This window comes from Myodes glareolus, chromosome 20 (genome assembly GCF_982192425.1).
Source record: "Myodes glareolus chromosome 20, mMyoGla1.1, whole genome shotgun sequence".
Classification (NCBI taxonomy): domain Eukaryota; kingdom Metazoa; phylum Chordata; class Mammalia; order Rodentia; family Cricetidae; genus Myodes; species Myodes glareolus.
The window spans coordinates 4,219,462-4,236,516 of record NC_142045.1 but is presented as its reverse complement, the minus strand read 5'-3'; the positions used below and the strand labels follow the sequence as shown (position 1 = coordinate 4,236,516).

The 17,055-nt window shown below is 38.2% G+C and overlaps 1 non-coding gene across 1 annotated transcript; it reads left to right on the top strand.

Annotated features, from left to right (window-relative positions):
• Positions 1-267: 267 nt before the first annotated feature.
• On the top strand, positions 268-426 carry LOC125394251 (U1 spliceosomal RNA). Its single transcript, XR_007230155.2, has one exon. It is a non-coding gene; the product is annotated as a U1 spliceosomal RNA (small nuclear RNA).
• The last annotated feature ends 16,629 nt before the right edge of the window (positions 427-17,055 follow it).

Genomic DNA, 17,055 nt, shown 5'->3' with positions numbered 1-17,055 from the left:
ACATTGCTCTAACCCAAGAATCTTCCATTTCTCTTACTTGGTGTTTGGAGGTCAGTGTCTGGACAATTGGTGTGTTCCCTGTTGTTGGGTTGCAGCTGCTCTGGGCTTTGCAGTGGATAATCAGGTGCTTTCTCCCTCCACCAGGGCAGAAGCCTATCTTGGTGGCCACAGTTAAGGGTTTTAGCACGTAATTGTCTAGGAAAAGAAAAAGAAAAAAGAAACTAAAGTTTATTCTGAAACTTTGTTGTAATTAATGTGACTTTTGAAATATTTACCTGGCTGGGGAGGTATCCTGATCACTAAGGTGGTTTTCCTAGGGTTGGTTCACCCATTGTGCTTGTGGATTTGCTGATTCCCACAATTTCCCCAAATATAGAAAATTCAACTGCTTAATTTCTGTTGTGGGGGACTTCATTCTCTCCCTCCCTTGCAAAAAAAATATATAATGAACAAAGGAATAATTCTAGAGGTATCACCATATTTTATCTCAAGACATTCTAAAGAGTCCTAGTAACGAAACCAGCATGGCACAGGCACAAACACATAGATTACCCGGAGCAGAACAGAAGACCCAGACATAAATCCATGAAACCACAGCTGCCTAATTTCTGATAAGAAAGCTAAAAATATCCATTAGGGAGCAGATAGCTTCTTTAATGAATGGTGCTGATAAAACTGTATGTCCACTAAGTAGAAGAACAAACTAGATCTTCAACTCACGCCCTACACAGCAGTCCACTCTAGTAGATGAAACACACCAAAGTAACACCCAAAACTCTGAAACTGCTCCGGAAGTGAGGCCAGTCTTTGAAAAAATTGGACACTGTAAATTAAAGAGCCTTCGGTGTAGCAAAAGAAGAAGTTATCTGAGTAAAGAGGCTGTCGGAGCCCACAGACGTGGATTCATTCCACCTTGAGCAAAGGTCAGAGAGTTCAGGCCTCTGTTTGCTTCTTCAAGGTTGACAGGAGGTTTGACCCAAGATGTGGTTACTAACAGGATGTTTTGACCCAGAGTGAGAATACTTGATGCTTTGGGTATTTGAGAAGGTGATAACTTTGTTCCTTGTATCACTGGTTAAGAAATCTTTTGTTCTCCCATTCTGATTGGGGTATAAAAGAACTTTGAAAAATAAAATTGAGACTTACTTTGGTATTGACTGAAGAACCTCCTGGTTTAGTCCCATGTCTCTGTCTATTTCTTTTGTATCTCTGTTCTTTCTGTCTAACATTTATTTTTATAAAAGGATTCTTTTAGCTTTTTAAAAATTTTATTATTTATTTATTTGTATTTTTTGTATGTTGGTATTTTGCCTGCATGTATATCTGTGTGAAGGTATCAGATCACCTGGAACAGAAGTTATAGACAGTTATGAGCTGCCATGTGGGTTCTGGAAATTGAACTCGGACCTCTGTAAGAACAGTCAGTGCTCTTAACATCTGAGCCATTTCTTCAGCCTCCTGCCTAACTTTTCTAATCCTCATACCCCTACCCTGAAAAATGTGAACCATTGAGGCTGAACCCTTACAGATGGCTCCTCAATGTGGGGCTTATGACAAGAGATAGGCTACAGGAGAAAATAATTTCCAGTTATACATCTGACAGAGGCTCAATATATAGAATATAAAAAGAACTTTAAAAATTAAAAAGCAAGGAAACTAATAACCCGGTCAAAAGGCAACAACCTTATCAGTAGGCCACAGCCTCATGGTAATACATAGATTAATAGAAATGGGTTAATTTAAGAGCTAGCTAGAAATATGCCTGAGCCATTGGCCAAACAGTGTTGTAATTAGTATAGTTTCTGTGTGATTATTTGGGTCTGGGCAGCCAGAAAATCAACATGCGGTCTCAGTCTAGAAATGGCGTCCACCATCTGGGGCATGGATCCACATAAGAACTAAAAAAAAAAAAAGCTTAATTTAAAAAAGAGGGCTTCTAGCGCCACAAAAACAGAAGCCAAGTGCAGCTTCTTGGTAGCTGTGTTTGTTTTCCAGATAAACTCTGTTTTCTGGCTGTAAGCAGAGGTACGGCTCCTTTAAGAAATGGCTTCCTGGTTCATACTGGCAGCATGAATGGCTCTGGCTCTTTCCAGAGATCCTTCTACAGAGCACTTAGGGTTTGTGAGCAGAGGGTTACAAGTTGCTTAATGGTAACATAAACCCTCCATGTCCCCGGAGCTGGGGTGGTGAGCATGGCTCACAGAGGTGGTGAGTGTACCTCTGCCATATTGACTGGAACGGATCCAACAGATAAAGCTACATAAAGATGGAAAATACACAGAGAGTCTAGATTATGTATATTATTGTGTTTTCTTTTAATTTTTTGACTATGAATGAGCTAGCTATAGAGAGACATCTCATTGTAAGGGCTGCTAAGATAAACCAACGTAAAAGTATCTTGATTTCAAAATTTGAGTCTAAGGATATGTTATTTTGGAAAAGAGGTTCTGCTTTTGTTTCCACTGACGATGGGAACCTGTGGATTCCTTCCAGGCTAATGTGGTTTGATGGAACAAGATTCCCCAAAAGGTCTCTGTGAACCCTAAATATACTTTGCCAAACAAACAACAAGAAGTAGTTTGGAGAAAACTATACCCAAATTCCAAAAATGATTGTTTATAAATGTTTGTTTTGATTTAAAGGAGGTTGATTTAAGTGGTTATTAAAGACTCAATCTCTTTCTAAAGAAGAAAAGAAGGGGGGGAATATGATATAACAATGAATACTTTACAATGGTAAGGACTTTTGTTTATTGATAAAAATTTAAGGTCACTTTTGTTATATGTATGTTTCTATTCTTGCTTAAGGTATTATCTTTCTACAGCTCATTTAAAAATGTAATGTATAATTAAAAATTATACTTTATTATATTTTGGTAATCATCTATACTAGTCAAACTATAGTCATGTTAGTTTTCCTAGATATACAGAGATATATTTCAGTTAGATAGATAATATTCAACAGTTCAAAGACCTACGGAATATGGCATTTAAAATGCTTTAAGAACTTAGACTTTTCTCAACAGTGAGACATGTCCGCTTCTGGCAGCACCAATCTACTTTAAGAGGAAGATGGGCATCGAAGAGGCTCCTTATGGAGTTTGCTAGCCATTTGGGCAAGAAACTGCTTTTTTCTGGACTGTCTGATGGTATACCGTATGACCTGAGCATGAAGGACCCACAGAAAAATGGCTGCTGAACTTCCCAAAAGATGAGATGCTCCTTCAGGGTTCCTGCTCCACAGAAGAAACTGCCAGACATTATGCAGGACACAGAAGAAAGTAACTGACAAACTTTGCCAGTACAAAGCAGAAGAGATCTTCAAATTTTCTGCTTCACTGAAAAGTTTGCCAGATATTATGGGCCTATAGACTGAAGATGCATGCCCCAACATTGCAAAAGAGCTTTGGTTGACTGTCTAGGTAGCAAGATATCTCTGTCCTTTCTAGAACTTTGGAAGTTGTTTACAATGCACTTAGGTAATATTATATCCCTCTGGGATCTTTGATGGAGTTAAAGACAGATAGTTATAATTGTAATTTTCCTTAGTTATGATAAAATATAAATTAGATATGAAACTTTAGATTCATAAAGATAAAACAGATGATAGAATATTTTCTTTGATTTTGCCAGGTACAAATAGACTAAATATTGTAACTGTATTCATTGTTTGATACTTGTTTTGTTATATATAATTTTACTATGTTAAAGTTAAAATCTTCCTTTTTATTTAGATAAAGGAAAATTTTTAGAAAAAGCAAGATGATGTGGGATTTCCCTCTGTGTGTTATAAATATGTTTTTATTACCATTGGTTAATAAAGAAACTACTTTGGCCTCTGACAGGGCAGAATAGAGCTAAGAAGGAAAACTAAACTGAATGCAGGTAGAAAGAAGGTGGAATCAGGCAGACACCATGTAGCTACTGAAGGAGAAAAGCACTAGAACCTTACCTGTAGGCCACAGCCTCCTGGTGATACATAGATTAATATAAAAGGGTTAATTTAAGATGTAAGAGTTATCGAGAAATATACCTGAGCCATTGACCAAACAGTGTTGTAATTAATATAGTTTCTGTGTGATTATTCAGGTCTGGTGGTGGGGAAATCAACGCACAATCTCAGTCTACAAATTGCCTTGGCTGTGGTGCTTTGTCACAGCAATTGAAAAGTAACTAAAAGGCAGAGTTTCCATAATATTGGCCATCTGGGCCACTACTTCAGGGGTTCTTGTTCTTGTTTTGTAGAAACAAAAGCAGAACCTCTTTTCCAAAGCAACATGTCCTTAGACCCAAATTTTGAAGTCAGGATACCTTTAAAACATACATCTTGGTTTAGCTTAGCAGTATGTACAATGAACTGTCTCTCTGTACTTATCCCATTTACAGTCAAAAATTCAAAGAAAACACAATAATATACATAATCTAGACTCTTCATGTTTTCCATCTTTACATGGCTTGTTTTTTTACTCCTTTAATCTATTACTGTCTGTACTCTGTCTCTTTAAAGACTTTGTTTTATTTTTTTAAACCATTTACTTTTTTTTAACAATCTGTAGTTGTTTTCTTTTCTCTCCTAAGCCTGTGTACATTTTTAAAAACACACTATGACCCATTTAGAGGTTTGTTTCTGTCTGAATCTGTCTTTATTGCATATCTGTAATCTTCTTTTACCAGGAGCACTTTTAAAATGGTAAGTAACTTGGTTGCAGTGGCCCTGGATGCTGGCTCCACCTCTCTTGGCCTTTTATATGCTGGAGATATCTTTGCTGCCAGCTCCTGCGCTCACCACTTTAACTCTGGGAAGTAGAGTACAACATATGAACCCTTTTAATCTGAGTAAAAGCTAAATCTGCCATGCAGTGCACTGTGTGACCTGGAAATATCTCTGTGTATGCCGGTGGAAATTCACCATGCTCTCCTACCTGTGAACTTCTAGCAGAACCAATCCCTGAGGTGGGGAATGTTGAACCTTGGTCATGGTCTTAGCTACTTTCCTCCCAACTACAAGAGGGCACACAAGCACCCATACCTGAAATAGGTTTGTTGAAATAAACATGCTAGCTAAAGATAAAACAATTATATTTTATTTATTATAAGGGGGAAACTCAAGAAACAGTAAATGAGAAATTCAAGCACAGCAATGTTCTGCGCAAAAAGGTGCAGAGAGAGTGCACACATTTTACCCTGGGGCTCAGCCAAGCCACGCCTTAACTAAGACCCACCTCTTAAATATGATTGTCTAATATGGTTCCCCATCATCTCTCCCTTTTGTCTAAACAAGAGTGATTCAAACCCAATACAAAACTATATATAATAGGAACAAATATTAAGTATAAAATTATAAACAATATTAAGCAAGGAACATATGACAAATATTTAATAAATATTTTATTTTAAGGAGTCTAAATCTTGCATCAGAAATAAGCTTGACTAAATCATAAGAGGAAGGTAACTATGACTATCTAATCTTCAACCCATCGAAGGCTTGAGAAGGGAGATAATAATACTGGATTGGACAGGAAGTGCAATCAAGCAGCTTCCAGAGCAAGCAGAACGTGGTGGAGTCAATTAACTACCTGAGCAATCACCCAAAGTCTCATTTAAAATGTTGAAGCAACCAACTTTGGCTAAGGCCTAGCTTAACTGACAGAACATTTTTAGAGGCAGGAAATTTTTTAGAATCGTCTTTAGAGACAGGAAATTTTTTTAGAACCATCTTATCCAGTCTTGTATCCTGTGTATCTATTTTTGGATGCCATGCACTTTGTCAGTGATTGAGGCATAAGAAGTTCCTTGCCCAAAGTCCAATTGTGCCAAGAAGAAAACAAACTCCGAGTGGAGTGTCTTTGGTGTTTAACATTCTCTTGGGAATAGATGGGTGCTGTCAGGAGCAATTGTGTCTCATAGCAACAGAACCCTAAGTTATTTCAATGCCATATTCTACAGCTCCTTGAAGTGGTTGACGATTACTTATCTAGGCAGAATACAATCTCTATGTATCTAAAGAACCTGATTAATCTGACGGTATGTATAACAAACATGAACAACTATTGACCTATAATATTTAATACCTGTATAACTGAAAGACTAAGGCTTCATGTCAGAATATTAAATAATCTGTAAACAAATGTGCAGCAAATGAGGACAAGGACTTCAAAATGTAAACAATGTATAAGTATCTTATTCAGAGGTAAGAGTAATATATAATACAATATGCAAATATATCCTAAAGGTTGTATCAATATACAAAATGTCCTAAATGGAGGTAGAAACATGCATGAATACAATCTGACAGAATAACTTTGCATAGGTGCACAAATATTATAAACAGAAATAACAAATATAATTTGAACTTGTATCAATATACAAAACTATACCAATGTAAATTATTTATAAATAATAACTCACAAGTATTTACTCTATTGCCCACTATTATTATGCCCCTTTTTTTAATAAACATAGTTTCCACCCCAACCCTCTACCTGATACAAGTAACAATCAACAATCCCTAAACAGTGTTCCCAACCCTGAGAACAAACTTTTTTGGGAGAGGAGGCATTGTCCTCTAGAATTGCTTTCTGCTGTCATGGGGGCAATGTTCTCTTAAGAGGATCCTTCAAAAGTAAACTGATGCTTAAGTTTCAAGATTACTGCCTAGTATAGTTGTAAACAATTTCTGAGCAGACGATAGGACTGGGAATTCTAGAAGAGCAGCTAGTTCTCTTAACTACTGAGTCATTCTCCAGCCCCAGGCTTAAAGACTTTTTTGTAATGTAAGTCTTTCACATGCTTGGTTAGAATTATCTCACTATTTATTTGTTTGTTTGTTTGTTTATCTGTTTATTTATCTATCTACCCATTCATTGATTCATTGATTCATTCATTTATAGGCTATTGTGAAAGGTATTGCTTCCCTGATTTCTTTCTTAGTCTGTTGGTCATTTGTATATAGGAAAGCTACTGAATTTTTTGTGTTAATTTTGTATCCTTCTATATTTTCTAAAAGTGTTTATAAGTTGTAGGCATTTTCTGGTGTTGTTTTTAGGGTCATGTATGTATTATATAATCTGCAAATAATAATATTTCTTCTTTTCCTATTTGAATCTCTTGATCTCTTTAAGTTGTTTTATTGCTCCAAGACTTCATGAACTACTATAGTTAAGAAGTATGGAGAGACTCTTTATTTCTGAAACTTCAATTATTTTAGCATTTCTCTTTCTCTGTATAACAGTGATGTCTTCTAAAACACCAGAGCTTCCCGAGCAAACGTCTCAAACTATTTCTTTTCCAACCATTATTTTCTTTCTTTTTTTTTTTTGAAAGTAATTTTATTAAATTATAAAAAGTTTCCATTTATGCCCATCTTCCCAACACCCTCCCACTCCCCCCCTCCCTCTTCTCCTCCCTCTTTGTCCCCAAGGGCAGTCAGGGTTTCCTGCCCTGTGGGAAGTCCAAGTTCCTCCCCCCTCCCTCCAGGTCCAGGAAGGTGAGTATCCAAACAGACTGGATCCCAAAAATCCAGTATATGCAGAGGAAACCAGTCCCAGTGTCATTGTCAATGGCTTCTCAGTAAGACTGCAGGCCAGCCACATTCAGAAAATACGGCCACATTCAGAGAATCTGGTTGGATCACATGCTCGTTCAGTCACGGTCCATCTGGCCTTGGTAAACTCTCATTAGATCCGACCCCTTGTATCAGTGGGTGATAGTATCCCTCGCAGTCCTTCGCCAGGCCAGGAATGTTCCAGGTAAGGGGCGGAGAGCCACAGAAGAAGGCGCTAACACGATAGTCACCCGGAGGAATGGCGTGCAATTGCACTAGCATTCCACACCACAGGGGTTGCTACAGTTACGAAGGACGACAGTGCCTCAACAGTTGGATGTTTTGCATATTACTAACAGGAAGAGATTTGTTTGAAACACCAATTTCCCTGATTTGATTATCATACACTATATTCATAAACCAGAATATCTCATAGTAGTCTATAAATATATACATTTATTATTTATCAATTAAATAGAAATACACTAACCAGGCACAGCAACCCCTTGTAATGTAACACTCAGGTGTTTCAGGCAAGGGATGACTGTTTGAAAGTCAAGCTGATTCACAGAATAAGACTGTCTCAAAAACCAAAACCACATCATTTTCATTAATTTCCAGTTGCTCTGATAACACTATGACCAAGACAACTTATTAAAAAATATATTTAATTTGGGGCTTATGGTTCCCAGGGTTAGTGTCCATGACCATCATGGCGGGGAAGAGAAAGCATAGCAGTAGGCAGGCAGGCATGGTGCTGGGCCAATAGCTAAAAGCTCACCTCTTGATCCACAAGCAAGAGACAGTGAGAACGAGATAACAGGGAAGAGTGTAGGCTAAAAAAAAAAAAAAAAGAAGAAGAAGTATGGAGAGAGTGCACAACCTTTTCTTGTTCCTGATTTTAGTGAAAATGTTTTGAGTTTATTTCTTTTAGGTTAATGTTGGGTGTGTCTTACTGTAAATTACCATTATAATGTTGAAGAATGTCCTTTGTATCTCTAGTCTCTCCATGACTTTTATCATGAATGGGTGTTGGATTTTGTCAAGTGCCTTAACTGCATCTAAAGAGGTAATGATGTGGTTTTTTTCTTTTCATCTGTTTATGTGGTGGGTTACATTTATTGATTGACATATGCTGAACCATCCCTGCACTTCAGGGATGAAGTTCACTTGATCAAGATGGGTGGTTTTTAAAAATGTTTTCTAGCATTTGGTTTGCAAGTATTTTATATTTTATTGAAAATTTTTGCATCTATATTTATGGTGGTTTGAAAAAAAATGGGCTCCAAAGGGAAACACTTTTAGATGGTGTGGCCTTGGTGGAGGAAGTATGTCATTGTGGTCACAGGTTTTGAGGTTTTTTATGCTCAGGATACTGTACAGTGAGTCAGTTGACTTCTTGTTGTCTGCAAGATACAGGATTCTTACTCTTTCTTCAATACCATACCTGCCTGCCACCATGCTCCCCATTGTGATGATAATGTACTGGACCTTTAAAACTGTAAGCAAGCTTCCAAAACTAAATGTTTTCTTAATAAAAGTTGTCATGGTCATGGTGTCCCTAGTAATCCTAACAAAGACAGTTTTAGTAATCCTAACTGAGACAGTGCCAATAGTAATCCTTACTAAGTCAATGTTCATAAGGGAAATTGGCCTAATTCTCTTCCTTTGTTGGGTCTTTGTGTGGTTAAGGTTTCAGGGTAATTATGGTGTCATAAAATGAATTATGTGTCTACTTTGTGGAATAATTTGAGGAGTATTGACATTATTTCTTTGAAAGTCTGGTAGAATTCTGCCTCTGGCTCTGGGAGTTTTGTTTGGGAGACTTAATTTTTCTAGATATTACAAGTATTTTTAAATTGCTTATCTGATCTTGATTTAACTTTTGTGAGTGCTATGTGTTGAGAAAATGATCCATTTCTTTTAGACTTTCCAATTTTGTGGATTGCAGGTTTTTAAAGTATTTTTTAAAAAAATTTTCCTTGGTTTCTGTTGTGATACCCTCTTTTTTAATCTCCAATTTTATTATTTTGGATCTACTCTATCTGTTTTTCAGTCAATATGGCTAAAGGTTTGACAATGTCATTGATTTTCTCAAAGAACCAACTCTTTGATTCATTGATTCTTTGTTTCTATTTTATTGATTTCTGTCCTGAATTTGTTTATTTCTTGCCATCTACTCCTTTTGGTGTCATTTCTTCCTTTTGTTCTAGAACTTCCAGGTGTGCTGTTAAGTTACTAGCATGAAATCTCTCCAATTTTTTCGTGTAGGCACCCAGTACTACAAACTCGCCTCTTAGAATCACCTTCTTTGTAGCTCATAAGTTTGGCTATGTTGTGTATTCATGTTCATTCAATCCTAAAAAGTTTTAAATTTTCTATTAATTTCTGTCTTGATCCATTTTTCGCTCAGTAGTGAGTTATCCAGTTTCCACGAGTTTGTAAACTTTCTGTTGTTGCTGACATCCGTCTTAATCTGTGATGTGTTTAATCTGCAGATAGGTTGCAGAGTGTTATTTCAATTTTTCTATATTGAGTGAGACTTGATTTGTATCCAAGTATGTGGTCAATTCCAGAGAAAGTTTCATGAAGTGCAGAGAAAGTGGTGTATTCTTTTGTGTGTGGGTGAAATGTGTTGTAGATACCTGTTAGGTACATGTGGTTTATGACATCATTTAATTCCAGCATTTCTTGGTTTAGTTTTTGTTAGGATGACCTGTGTATTGGAAAGAGGCAGGTACTGAAGCCACCTCTCTATCATCATGAGAATGTCAGTATATGAATTTAGCAGTAATAATGTTTTTCTTATGAACTTAGGTGTCTTGTGTTCTGGTGTATAAATGATTAGAATCACAATGTCCTCTTGGTGGATTTTTCCTTTAATGAGTATGCATACACTATCTTTTCCTTTCTTCCTGATTAGTTTTGGTTTGAAGTCTACTTTGTCAGATAATGACTACAGCAACTTGATTCTTGGATCCATTTACCTGGAATATTTTTTCCATCTTTTTATCCTGAGGTATGCCTATCCTTGATGAAAAGGTGTGTTTCTTAGATACAGTAGAAAGATATATCCTGTTTTCTAACCTAGTCTGTTAGCTGTTTCTTTTATTAGGGAATTATGAGTATTGATATTGAGAATCAGTAGAGTTTATTGATTGCTGTTATTTTGTTGTTATGCTTTGAATTTCTCCTCTTTTTGATTTACTATTTTAGGATTATTTACTCCTTGTGTGCTTGGGTGTGGTTAACCTCTTCTGACTGAATTCTTCTACTGTCTTCTATAAAGTTGAATTGGTAAATAGGGATTGCTTAAATTTGATTTTATTGTGGATTTTTTTCCTTTGTCTATTGTAATTGATAGTTTTGCTCTGTATTGTGGTCTGGACTGGTATCTGTTATCGCTTAGAGTTGTAAAACATCCATCGAGGCCCTTCTGACTTTTAGAATCTCCACTGAAAAATTAGGTGTTATTCTAATAGATCTGCTTTGCAGCTTTTAATATTCTTTTTTTCAGTACATTTAGTGTTTTGATTATTATGTGTTGTGGGGACTTTCTCTTCTATTTGGTGTTCTGTAAGCTTCTTTCATCTGGGCAGGCCCTTCTTTCTTTAGGATAGGGAAACTTTCCACCCTGATTTTTATAGAAAATATTTTCTTTGCCATTAGCTGGGTTTCTTCTCATTCTTCTGTTTCTATTATTTGTAGATTTGATATTTTCATAGTGTCCCAGATTTCCTATATGACTTTTATCTGGAGATTTTTAAATTTATCATTTTCTTTGACTGGGGTATCCATTTCTTCTACCTTGTCTTTAACCCCTGAGATTCTTTCTTTCCTATTTCTGTTGGTGAGATTTACCTCTGAAGTTTTGTTTGACTTCTTAATTTCAGTTTGAGTTTTCTTTAGTAATTCTGTTTCTATTTTCATGTCTTGAACTCTTTTTTTATTCCACTATTTGTTTTTGTCTTCATATATTTTCTTAGGATGAGAATGAATTATTCGAATAAATCATGATGGCTGTGAGTTGCCTGATAGAGTACTTCTGCAGGTCAGTGGGAAGCAGGGAGAAATAGAGATGGGCTGGGGGAAAAAGCCAAGGGGGGCTTCAGGAAAAGAGCTGAGAGGATCTTATTCAACCTGTGGGGGCCCCCACGGAGTTGGGGTGTTATAGGAAGAGAAGGTATTGCAAATTGGTTGTAGTAAGGCAATGGACTGTCTGGAGAGCCGGAGATGGAAGGGCTAGGGGCTGCTTTGATTTGAACCAAGAGTGGAGTCTCCAGTGAACAAAGTTGAGCTGAGAGAAGGGGCACTTCATAAGAAGGTTGTTATGGGCTGAGGGTAAAAACAGTGAGATAATGATGGAGGACAGGAAGGAAAGCATGATTCACCTATGTGAATCCCTTCACAGTGTGGCCACTGGGAGTCTTAAGTAGTTAGGTTTCTAGGTATAAATGGCTGACAGGAAGGAATGGAGATGGATAGAAGGGGAGAGGGTTGAAAGAGTTCACAGGAGGGAGGAGAGCTGGGCCCATACCAAGGTTTGATGGAATCCCCAGGAATGGAGGAAGGGTGGGAGAAGAGTCACCTGCAAACAGTGTGCTGCGGGGCTGGGAATGAGACTGGAGGGTCTGTGATGGAGGATGGAAGGAGAGGGAACATCACCTACCTGGTCCGTGCCTGTGATAGAGGATGGGAGGATGGAAGGAGAGGGAACGTCACCTACCTGGTCCATGCCAGTGATGGAGGATGGAAGGAGAGGGAACATCACCTACCTGGTCCGTGCCTGTGATGGAGGATGGAAGGAGAGGGAATATCGCCTACCTGGTCCATGCCTGTGATGGACGATGGAAGGAGAGGGAACGTCGCCTACCTGGTCCATGCCTGATATGGTGACTAGGGACTTGTGTTTCTTTCCCCCAGGGACTCAGTCTTCTTCCTGATGTCTCTCAACTTTAGATCCCAGATTCAGAAGAAGGTGAACATAACCTTTTCTTCTGGAGAGATTTCAAACTAGGTAAGGGTATCAGTATGGAGCAGAGAGATCCGTGTTCAAAATTTACCTCTGGTGTTTGCTTCCTTGCTTTGTGACCTTCAGCAAATTAGTACTCCAGATTCAAAATCACCTCTAATGCTAACACTAATGTTATCCTGAGCATAACCCCCAACCCCAAGCCTAACCCTAACTGTAACCCTAACATAATACTTTGTTTAAACCAAACAAATCCAAACCTAAATCCAAACCTTAGACTAATAATAACCTTTAAACAAATCCCAACACTTTAAATATAACCCTAACTTCAAATATTAGTCTTATCCTAACCCTGACAAATGACAAACATTAAAACCTCCACAGAATAAGACATAGGAACAAAGTGTTAAAGGTTTGTTTGAATATTGGAGGCAGCGAATACTTTATCAGTAGCTAATACTTCAACCCATCTATAACATCTCCTGAAAGGCACAGGACTCTGAGTGGGGCACCCCACCACAAGAGGTGACACTATTTTAGGATACCTAACAGAATATAAAATTTTCTTACATCTAAACCCAATCTTGTCTTGCATCATAGGCATAATTTATAATAAGGGATGTGGTAATTGGATGCTATGGCAAAAAATAGGACAAAACATGAAACCTATCGAATTTTGGTGTAAAAATTCCACATACTCTAAGAATAAATACCCAAATTTTGAGAAGCACATTTAGATCTTGTTTAAGAGATTAAAAAGGCTAAACCTGTTGAAAAACTCTTTGAACCTGGCGCAAAAGAGAGTCTACCCCCACCCCACCCCCAAGCAGAGCCTCCTGCTCTCTGTCTGGCCCTATCTGGAAACTGTCCCTAAGCCTGGATTCCTGACCTATCTCAAGCATGACCTTTGACACAGACCCAGGCGAATGCTCCCTCCCTCCCTGCTGCCTATGGAATAATTAGGTATTATACTCCAGCTGCACAGTACAATGGTGCTACCAAATGAGAATCAGGTGAGTCTCCTGTCTCTGTCTTCATCCTACATATTTCTCCTCATTCTGAAATAAAATTGAGCTGTAACATTGACATTGTCTTCTGGAAAGCTTCTTCTGTTGTATTCACAGCCCTTTGAGCCCTACTAGCTGCCTCTGCTCCCTCCTTCCTTGCCGACCAAGAACAATACCCAAGGAAGAAGGAGACCCACATAAACCCATGGCTACTGACTAGACATTCCATGGCTGTATGATGCTATACACCACTGTTTCTTTGAGTCGGAATAACTGAAGAAATGCTCTGTGCAGTACAAATGGAACAAAGCTAGCAACCTGGAAATGGCACATCCAAGAAAGAGAACTCAAACAGGATGGTGGAATAGCCAACCTGACTGAGCACCTTGCAGCCATAGAGGTCTCCCCACCAGATGTGGAGGCTCTTATTAACCCAGCTGCTTACACCCTAAACTCGAGACCCAGATCATACATGATACTTTGTTCCTTCCCAGCATCAAAGCCCTGATGGATGAGTCACCCCAAACTAAAAATTAAAAACCATGACTAATTTTAAAACATGTGTAAAAAATCTGAGAAATAATTCTATTCACAGATCAGAGATCTTGACAAATACAGATGGATGTTCTTTGTGGACAATAAGCACCAAGGGTGACCTCGATCTACACAGCAGGAGACAAGCAACACCTATTGTGCTATGGCACCATCAGTACTTTTACAGGTCACCATCAGCTGCGTTGTTCCTCTCCTTGTTGTCCCTGTCCTTGGCCATTTCTTGTTTGTCCACCTGGACCCTAGTAATCCCTGAATACATGAGACACTAATTACACTATTTGCTTCACTGACACCTTGATCAGGTGATAAAACTCTGGTATGTGTCACCCTCAAATGTAGTGCTCCAGCAACTCAACCAGAACATAGAATTAAACTAATTGCATAGACTGTAGATGGTCTATGGCACCTCAGAGCTACCTCTGACTTTACAACTGTTATTAAGCTTTATCAGTTCCTTGCATTTTATATGAAAAAAGATTTTAATTTGAGATTTGGCCCCCTTGATTCAACTTTCCTTGCTCCAACTGTAACATCCTTACAAGACATAGCAAGTGTGGCAGTTTGAAAGAAAATGGTCCCCAAAAGGAATGGCATGATTAGGAGGTGTGGCCTTGTTGGAGGATGTGTGTCACCGTGGGGGGAGGGCTTGGGGGTCTTTTTCTCAAGCTTCACTCGACGTGACAGTCAGTCAACTTCCTGTTGTCCGCAGCACTCTCAGCTCCAGCACCACATCTACCTACATACACCCCTTCATGAACATAATGGACTGAACCTCTGAAATTGTAAGAGAGACACCCCCAATTAAACATTTTGCTTTGTAAGAGTTGCTGTGGTCATGATGTCTCTTCACAGCAATAGAAAACCCTAACTAAGACAGCAAGCTTTCCAAAACTCAAAAAAGAACTTTATCACATAAGCTCATATTGGGGGTAGAATTTACTTTGGCTCTGGAAGCCAAAAATGAGACTAAATTCTAAGACTTAATGGCAAATACATACCTTATCGCTAGCCTAACACTTTGTATCTGTCTCTCCTCACACTTTCTATTTCCTTAATTGCAGTCCCACTAGCTTCTCCTTTGAATTGGCTTTATGTCAGACACTATGAATACCTCCATCCCGATGCCGCAAGCCTACTGGGACACCACACGGACCTGAGAATGAAAATGACCAACTTATACTGATGATATATTTAGGGCTGAAGGTACTACCACTGCTGTTACTGCAGTCACCTGGACTTGATCCACATCCTTTCCCCCAGTACTCCCCAGTCTTGTAGAAGGATGGGATGGACTTAATACAACCACCATACTTAATAATACCAGTGCAATAGCCATCTATTGGAATGCAATAGAATGGGCACATAAAGTCTGTTAGATTACACATGAAAATCATAAATGCAAATGAGTATGCAAAAAATGAATAATCATAACTAATGAGTTATAAGTTTACCAACCTAGACAAATAAAATAACCCTACTGAAACCTTCACTGATCCTAATTGTAGCTCAGCTATGGAAGTCAGCTTTATAACAGAATGATATCAGTTCTGGTACCAACCCAGGATGGAATCAGACACAGACTATGAATTAGAAACTGAGGGATCCAGCAACGAAGATGCACAGCAACAATAACAAGAGAACCACCTACTTCTCAGACATCATTTTAATCCACATACTGACAGTATGTGTCCCATTTTAAATAGGGAAAAACACACACATAATACATACATACATACATATATTCAAACCTACATGTAAACATACATTCATAGTGTTGTAAGCTTCCCTAACCTTCTATACTTCGGCCAACTCTACCTATCCACCCATAAGGTATAGAATTCTTCACAAATCACATCTTGGTACTGGTTGGTCTCTAATGTCTCTCAACCAGACATCCCATCATTATGGAATTCTGTTTTGTAATGTATTGGGACACATAGCAATACCCATTTGTGCTTACTGAACCTGGATCAAACCTTACGACCTTTCTTGTAAGCTCACAGCAAAGAAGTTTAAAGCAAAACCAAGTACTTACCCTTCTAAATTCTGCCTCATAGTTCACAGTATTGCAGACCAGACTTTGGGGGGCATGTATCAGTTTAATTCTACCACAATCCCAAACCATATTTATAGGCAGAGGCTGCTTATTTGTTTTCTGGCTGCCCTGACCCAAAATAATCACACAAAAACTGTATTAATCGCAATACTGTTTGGCCAATAGCTTACACATATTTCTAGTTAACCCTTACATCTTAAATTAACAGATTTGTATTATTCTGTGTATTACAACAAAGTCATGGCCTACCAGCACGGTTCCAGTGGGCTCCAGAACATCTTTCTCCTTTGGCAGCTACATGGTGCCTCCCTGACTCTGCCTTCTCTCTCCCTCTACATCCCAGATTTCCTGCCTGGATTTACTCTGTTAAGCCATTAGCCAAAAGCAGCTTCTTTATTAACCAAAGGTAATAAAATATATTCATAACATCTATCACCTCCCATATTACATACCTCTCTATATTGACTAACTTTGAATTGATATGGGTATGTTTAGAAGTAAAACCAAACTCCTCACACTTGTGGGTACAATTTAACATTATTTGGGGCAATTAACCTGCTGGAAACTGACTGATCGCTTATGCAGAAAACCCCAACTCTAAAATCACTTGCTAACATAGATGAGCTGTATCTGGAGTAAGTGCATCCCCTAGTGGCATGGGATGGTACTACAATGATATGAGAAATTGGCTCAACTAACCTGCCAATGGAAAAAAAAATAACAATAATCAAGATACTATCATAAGCATCTAGTGTAATGGATCAGGTATAAAAATATACAGTGATTAATGTTTATCAACAGTCAATCCTGAACTCAAAGAATAGGATTTCATTTATACAACCCAATTGTCTTGAAAGACACTTGATACATTCAGACTTAGGCTACATTCTGGGTCGCTACAATCACAAGAATGTACCAATCAG